The sequence below is a fragment of the Haliotis rubra genome, unplaced genomic scaffold, assembly GCF_003918875.1.
Source record: "Haliotis rubra isolate DU_JTF1 unplaced genomic scaffold, ASM391887v1 Scf213, whole genome shotgun sequence".
Lineage (NCBI taxonomy): Eukaryota > Metazoa > Mollusca > Gastropoda > Lepetellida > Haliotidae > Haliotis > Haliotis rubra.
In genome coordinates this window covers 1336883-1345402 of record NW_025766148.1, presented here as the reverse complement: position 1 = coordinate 1345402, position 8520 = coordinate 1336883, and positions in this window count along the sequence as shown.

Below are 8520 nucleotides of genomic sequence, written 5' to 3'. Positions count from 1 at the left end.
ATAGGTTTGAGACTGCTTTAATAAGCATAACATCAATAAAATTATCAAACAGAAACAAATACCAATAACAATATCATTTTAACAAACTGTCATTGTACCTATAAAATCATGACGGATTCGTTTGACCGCGTAATAATACACTGACCGACTTCGAAGTTGTGCGGCGTGGCGAATAGGAAGCAGATTTCGTTGGTGTATTCTATCTATTTGTGATTGTTTAATGTGAAATTTAATAAGCAGTATTTAAACAGATCACGGGGCAGAACCCGCAGACCGCGAGACTCTTGTGATAAGGAACAATGCTGGGCTATTGGAAATCCGTTTGGTCGTTAAGAAGTGACATTGCCAAAATTGGGGTGACTTGAAACAGGATCGCTCGCTAGATTGGCATCACCAAATGCAACAAGATCATAGGGGTTCCTTGAAACCGTAGCGGAAATTTGGAAAATTAGGTCGCACTGGCTGGGACGTTTTGTCGGACCCGTTGTCAGTCAGATTTTTGCAAAACTGTGCTCAGTTGGTGCTTTTTGTTATATACAAAAACAAGTAAGTGATATGTATAAATTAAAAGGAGTGTGAATGCAAATGATTTATTTTGTTTACGTCAAGCTGGACAGCGAGTATCCTGGGGAAAACCCGGAAAGTAGTTCCGGCAAAAGTTCACATGACCCAGATCGGCTCGAAAACGTTCACACACGTATGAACGATGTTTACACACGTACTAACGATTTGAAGGGTTCAAGGGAAATGAACCTTGAAATGTTGATCACATGACCGCTCTCTCAACCAACCAACGTTCGGGAATCTGTGTAAACTTCCAAGCACGAAATTATTCAGTTTTGTCCTCAAGAAATTCTATATAACACTACAGTTTTGTTATCCAGAGAATGTATGTGGACGTCTGTATTTCAGTTCAACTTTGAGCGTCATTTGATTCTAGCTCAGAAGCTGCTTGATCAAGATACAATTTAAAGCCTTAGTAAAGTTTCCAAAACGCTTAGTGGCAGTCGTCTAGGTGACATTTCCAAATTTGTCGATTCAGTAATAACAATAATGTCCGGTGATATACAGCGTTTTGACTAGTTCCAAATGCTGGTATACGACTTACATAGTTTGCATGTGATAGGATTGTGTTGTTCCAGTTAATATCTAAACGTTTCATAACGTGTACATACGCTGTGGATAGTCCTACTGTTCTTTAGTTACAACACACAAACATCACGTTAAACAAACATAAGTGGAATCAATGTGTTACGCGATATGCCTCTGAGACGTTTCTTGGCATGTCTTTGTGTTTGTATGAAATTGACTTCGTCACTTAGAGAGAATATGATCGGCATGCTGGCAAAATATCATTGATCTCACAAACAAGAAGATCAAGCATAGTAATAACCGGGATGTATGGCGCATTGTCTTCAAAATCTTGGGTGCGGAAGGGGTTCGTATTGTCTCGAAAAATGAGTAAGGATAGAGGTGTATGGTTTGTTTACAGTTGCATTACTGTTAAAATGATAAGATCTAGGTAGTCAAAACACAACAAAGGAGGCTGATAGCATTGAATCGGTTTCTGTGGACAGCGGATGAAGCGGAGGTTCATTGTCGGTTTTAGTGCAATCAAACGGGTCAGTCCTCACGTAAACATTTAGCATCATGGTCGCAATAATCCCATGCACCATCCTTATATATTGTCTATATATCTAAAGAATTAAGAATTGTTCAGTACTGTCGTCTCGGGACAGTGTAATAAGTATTCATCTTGTTTACACATGCCTGTTCGGAGAATGACATTGTGTAAACTCCCCTAGTACTGTAACCTTCTGCCGGGTACTCTAGCACTGTCAATCAAACTATTGTGAAGTACCAAACCTGAGGCTCCAAGAACAATATTGGACAACCTTATACTTGGGTTGCATGAAGGACATTTCGTAAGCGAGGTCGAGGTTTTTCCTAATTCTGATCAACCTCATTTGGGACAATTCAACACTTCAATAAAAACTATGCGTCTACGGATAAACACTGGTATAGTCTAAAGAATTGCCATTTTCATGATGCCCCCAACATATCTTCAGTCGTACATTAGATGTCGTCTAAGATACTGTGTTTGTGCCAATCCACTGACAATGTGTTGAACAGTCTCTGTATATTCTTTGCACAATTCATATTTGCAAATTCTCAAATTGGCGGATACGAGTGAGTTGTGACTGAACGGGAACAGTAAACGTTAAACCTTCTGTTTCTGGCAGGCCAGTTGCCACAATCCCCTTCTGTTTCTGGCAGGCCAGTTGCCACAATCCCCTTCTGTTTCTGGCAGGCCAGTTGCCACCATCCAAGCGACCCAGTTTATAAAGTGTCCACGAAAGTGGAGAGTCATGTGCGGATGTGAACGCAGTCATGTTATGCTAAGGGATGACATGGACAAGCACTACCTGTAAAGGCATCTACCATTCCAACCCTCGCGTCATTGCCTGGGGCATAGAGTTTTATATGCCTGTTACATACATGTGCAAAAGGACAATTTATATATCTAAGGGGTTCATGAGTTACTGATCATTGATGACAACTGAGTTTGTGGTATGCATGTCTTGCCCTACCGAAAGAACTCATAGTGAGTGGTTAATGTCACTCAACACATAACACAGAAAACATTTTCATGACTTAAGAAAATGTAGATAGGTGCAAAAGAATAACCAGTCCTCAGACAAAAGGCTTGTTTATACGGCGAAAATATACACATGTGCAAATTTGCATACATGAGTAAATTTACATAGGGAGTGTAATTTGCTAGGGTGAGCAATTTGCTATGCGTTCATACGGACTTTAGGCAAAGCGGTAGTAAATCTTGATAATAGTTCATTTCTGCACTAGCAATGGATGGAGTAAGACGTGAGATAAGAAGAAGGTATAGGCATTTCCCATATTACATCAGTGTTAGTCTGATACTGGGATGTTCGAATGATCGAACTTCTAGAAGAAAGCCAAGATCAAGTCATTGGTATACGGAAGTTGTTGGCAAACATTTCACTGATGCCGAATGGTTAGAAAATTTTAGAATGCGAAGAGAAACGTATGAATTGATCTGCACTCGACTAAACGATGAGCTCTCTCCCTCTGAACATACAGTTGAGGAACCATTGGATGTGAAGAAAAAGGTTGCTATAACAATCTATTGGATGGCTTCCTCCGCAGAATATAGAACTGTGGCCAACCTTTTTTGGTGTCGGGAAGGCAACCGTATGTATCTGCGTCCATCAAGTGTGCGAAGCCATCATGAAACTTCTCCTGACTGAATACGTCAGGTTCCCCCAGGGAGACGCATTGAAGGATGTTATCAGGGGCTATGAGGAGCGTTGGGGATTTCCAAACTGTGTAGGATCTATAGATGGCAGTCACATCCCTATCATAGCTCCTAAATATTCACACGGTGACTACATGAACAGGAAAGGTTTCTATTCTCTTATCCTTCAAGGGTATGTGACCACAACCAGATGTTTACAAACATCAATATTGGCTGGCCAAGCAGAGTGCATGACGCCCGTGTCTTTGTGAACTCAGACATTTATTTCCTTGGTGATGATCGTTCTCTCTTACCAAACTGGTCGAAGAACATCGGAAATACACAGATGCCCTTGGTGCTCCTTGGTGATGCAGCATACCCCTTAAAGTCATGGTTATTGAAGCCCTACACTGGCAGAGCTAACCTCACTCCAGCTCAGAGTACCTTCAACTATCGACTCAGCCGAGCCAGGATGACGACTGAAAACGCGTTTGGTCGCTTGAAGGGACGCTGGCGGTGTTTGCAGAAGAGGATGGACGTTGACGTCGAATTTGCCTGCACGGTAATTACATGCTGTGTTGCCCTCCACAACATTTGCGAGAGTGTACGTGACCTCTACAGGGAGGATTGGGACACCGAAGAAGACGAAGAAGAAAATGACTACCAACTGGATGTACAGGATGGGGGCGACGAAGGGATCCAATGTGCGAAAGCTCTGCGTGATGAAATCGCGCTGGTTTTCTGCAACGATGTGTTTTAAAGACATTATTCATTTGTGAAGGCATTTACTTTGAGTAAAACATGTATAGTTCATATTGGTGATTATTGTAAACATTTAAACTTGTACATGCACGTGTTTCAAAATTCAAATTAAAGTATTTTGTGAAGATGTAAGCAATCCTTTCTTTTATGTCAACACACCAATACAATATTGCAACACATTGACCATAATCTCAGAGAACAATTTGACATAACGTTTTGCATTAGCTATAATACACACTTTCAATAGCCTCAAAACCAGGATCATGATTTTCGAAACGGTAAGATACGCAAACATTTGACGTTATTAGTGAATGACAAGTCATGGTTTCAACAGCATTATCCTCAAAGCTGTAAGGATAATTACGAGAGCTTTCAGTAATTATTCAAAGCTGGTAACAGAGGGTGAAAACCATGCTTTTTCTTCTTTTCGGAAAAGTGAAATGTGCACTAAATCTAAAAATCCTTTATTCATAAGAGAACATGAATTATTACAAGGCTTATATCTAGATGCTGTCTAGATTGCTCAAATGAACATTGTGATTACAGCAGCACTAAGAATATGGCTGGACAAACACCAGAACGGAAACGTCTCAAGACACACACTGGAACTAACTCGAAGGATGAAATGGAAACCAAACGCCAATGAACTTCATGGCGGTTGATGAGAAAACAGAATTGAGCAATAGTTATAATAATCATGAATGTATCATTTATAGTCTTGTGTCATTCATGAAGTCTACAAATTGTAGAAACTTGTTCCGTCTTCAGTATCAGTTATCCAAGAATCGTCATTTGAAGATTGTTGGTTGACTGTCGAGGAATAGCGTGATGAAGGGCCCGGACCTCTTACCGATTCACCTCCATCATACTGATCTGTACGACCCGTGCTGTATGGGACAGGTGGGGGCTGTTGTCCTGTCCCCCGTACAGCTCTCATAATCATATTCATCATGTTGAACTGGTGCTGTCTCTCTTCACGCTTCTGTCTTTCGTCTGATTCGATCTTGGCTTTCTCGACATCAAGCTTTTGGCGTTCAAGTTCTATTTTCTGGCATTCAAGGTCATGAACCTTATCATCAGCTCTCTCGTTTGCTGCACTAAATCCATCCATCACAGATTTCAGTGCTACTTCCATCCTCGTCTTCCGAGCTCTTTTCTTCTCGCTTTTCACCTTTTCATTTTCCCCTTCAGTGGATTCCTTTCTTTTATTCTTTCTGCTTTCCGTGTCAGATGCATCCTTTTCATCCCTTTCAGTTTCATTATCAGCAAGAGGTGTAATGTCAGCACAACTGTCACCAACAGCATCTGTGTTTACCTGTGCTGTATCATCAGGTTCACAAGAATCCCCTCCTTCATCTTTCGACTTTCTGTATCTATAACCTTCAGAGGCGACGAGGCTGGTCTGGTACCAAGAATGGCGTCCAGTTCTTCAAAAAACTTACAAAGTTTCCTTCCCTTTCCACTTTTCTTCAGGTTTGATTTACACTCTCTGTACGTCCTCTTTAAGGTAGTGATTCTCACTTTACATTGGTCAGATGTCCTGTTGAATCCTTTTGTACCCATTTCCTTCGCGACAGTATTGTACACCGAAACATTGTTGCTTTGGGGGTTTTCCAGTAATTCCTCTATACTCTATACTCTATACTTCCCATATTGCCAATAGGCATTTGTTTCCTGGTCATTCCAAGCGGAACCGCGTCTTTTGGCACCGCGAGTTCCTTTCCGGTTCGCCATTGTCGTGTGTCTGTTTTTAATGGAAGCTAGACATCAACTGACAGATATGTGACCAATAAGGCGCGTAAAGTATAGGCGGGAAACTACCAAAATAGCCATTATGAAATCGAGCGGGAAAAATACTCACCCTGAGTAAATTTGCTATGCGTTTATACGACCAGATTTGCTTAGGGTAGCAAAAAATAAGCATTCACTCACCGGTAGTAAAACATTTGCACCTGGTCTAGGCCAGGAGTATTTTTGCTTGGGGTAGTAAAATTTGCATATGTGTAATTGCGTTTATGCGACCAAATATACTCATGTAAGCAAATTTACACATATGCAAAAAATAAACACATGTACAAATGTCGCCGTATAAACAGGCCTAAAGAATCCATTTGGTGCAAAATAACTGAAAATCATGTGAAGAGATCACTGACAATCAGTAACGACACCGAGTGTTCGGCATACTTGAGAGCATATCCTGCCCGATCGGTAAAACCGCAATTCACACAATTCTACTTACAGTAAGGTAAGCAGTTATACCTAATTCATGTTAAACAGCCCAAACTACTATTCAGTCTTCAGTGTTTGAAGAAGTAAAATTTGGTCATTTAAAAAATACAGTTCGCTCTACCACCATGTATAGTGTAATAAAGCACACTTTCGCCCTGAACTATTATAGTTAAAGTACGAAGACGCTTGCGTCCGAGTGCTTAACATTATACTAGTTCAGGGGAAAGTGTGCTTTAATACTTTCTAAGGATAATTACGATTAATTTGTGGCAGAGAAGAAACGACGGTGTCCGTGACCTAAATTAAGAATCCTCGCACAGGGCTAACTGGCGCGCTGTTCTATTGGTGTGTCTGCCCCCCTACGTTAAGACGAACGTTACCAGAAAAAAACAAATGATAACAGTTTGATGACGGTTTACGTTCGGATTAAATATCTTCTCTGAATTATTTTAATTACATCTGTCCTTAACGTAAACCATATGGGGCAATATGAACGTCGCATTTCTACTACCAGCGTAAGTTTAGATCAGTACATCCAGAGGAAGTTGAGTAGTCAAGCGACATTCCACGATTGCATTGCGGGAATGTAAACATTGCGAACGTTACCGTGTTGCTGAAAACTTGTGAGTCGAATTGACACATTTTAACCGTCGTAAAACATAAAAGTAATGTTTCCACCAGTGATGTTAGGTGAGTGAAGCAACTGCAAACCAAGAAACTGGATGCAAAGGAGTAGTTTACTGTAGGAGGCGGTACGAGGCGATGACAACTGACATGCATCGTGACGTCGCTTACACTGTGACGTAATGTAAAATGGTTCGATAACGAGGGGGCACACTAGAATGGCGCAGTGACGGGATAACGTCATTCAATTGTTACGTCATCAAAAAACTATACCTTTATTGTCTGATAATGTTTGTTTTTTTCGATTGTTCTAACCGCTAGGCATCTTAGAAGGTTCATTAATAGCAATCAGTGAATATGAGAAAGAACCTTAATCCACCGACCTGTTGCTTGTTGACAAACTAGAATGTAAGTATGTACATGTGGCAACAACCATGGAAGTGTTTACTGAACATGCCTCTAGAAGCTATTGTCAACAAGAAGTGAAAATTAGCAAAGGGTGACATTCCTCATCCAAACTGATGACCCTTGAATTTACCATTGTATAGAGTGGGTGACTCCATTTGTTCAATCATGGAGTAATCATATCCTATTTTCATTTCTTCTAAAGCTTGTAGTCATCCTGGTGGAAATAGATTTGTTTGTTATTGTCGTATTTACTGTCAATGTTGACTGGGAATTCCGCAGGTGACTGTTTTTGTATATTTCAGGAACATTCAGCGCTTGATTCCCATGACTGGGCTTCACATTATGTAATCATTTGGTGACCCATCTCCAAATTAAGGTGTGACGTTTCTGGAGTTGAATAATGTCATTAGAGTAAAAGTGGTTATTGTGAAAAAAGTAGTTACCATAAGGCTTATAACAATACCGCTCCCGTTAGCAATGAACAATAACAAGACTGACCTGAAAAATAAAGAATGACTTGTAAGTTATTGGTGCGAGCGTGAAAACAGATTTTGATCATTCATCTAAAAATGTGTCTAATTCAGATATGCACTTAGGCCAGAAATGGGAAACTCAGCAACTCAAGCACACACACATTCTTCCCCTCTGTCCTGTTTCTCTCTCTGACCTTCTGTTTCTTTCTCTATCCTTCTCTCTCTCTCTGTCCCTAGTATGGTCATCTACCTTCAGTTGTTGGCGATCTATAGCCCATTTTTACATTGTTTTGGCCAGAAATAATTTTCTACTTTTAAAGATATATGCTAGTTAGTTTTAACTCAATCTGTGATAATCAAGTGGTTTTACTGTCCTTCGTTGACAGGTATGTATATATTATATGTATGTATTATGAATTTAGAACTAGTTTTAGTCACGATATGGCTGAAATATTGCCGATGTGACTTTACATCTTAACTCACTCACTCTCTCTCTCTTTCTTTCTCTCTCTCTCTCTCTCGCTCTCTCTCTCTCTCTCGCTCTCTCTTTTTTCTCTCTCTCTCGCTCGTTCCCTTTCTCTCTTTATACATATGAACATGTCAGTAAATAAGGCTGTACTGGTTTATCGATTCACTGATAATTCACAAAAGGAAAAGAAATTTCAACATATTTTGCAATAATCTTTCGTTCATCATGAGACTGATGGATTATATCCATGTGGCGTCCAGCAACACAAAGAGACAAAGAGT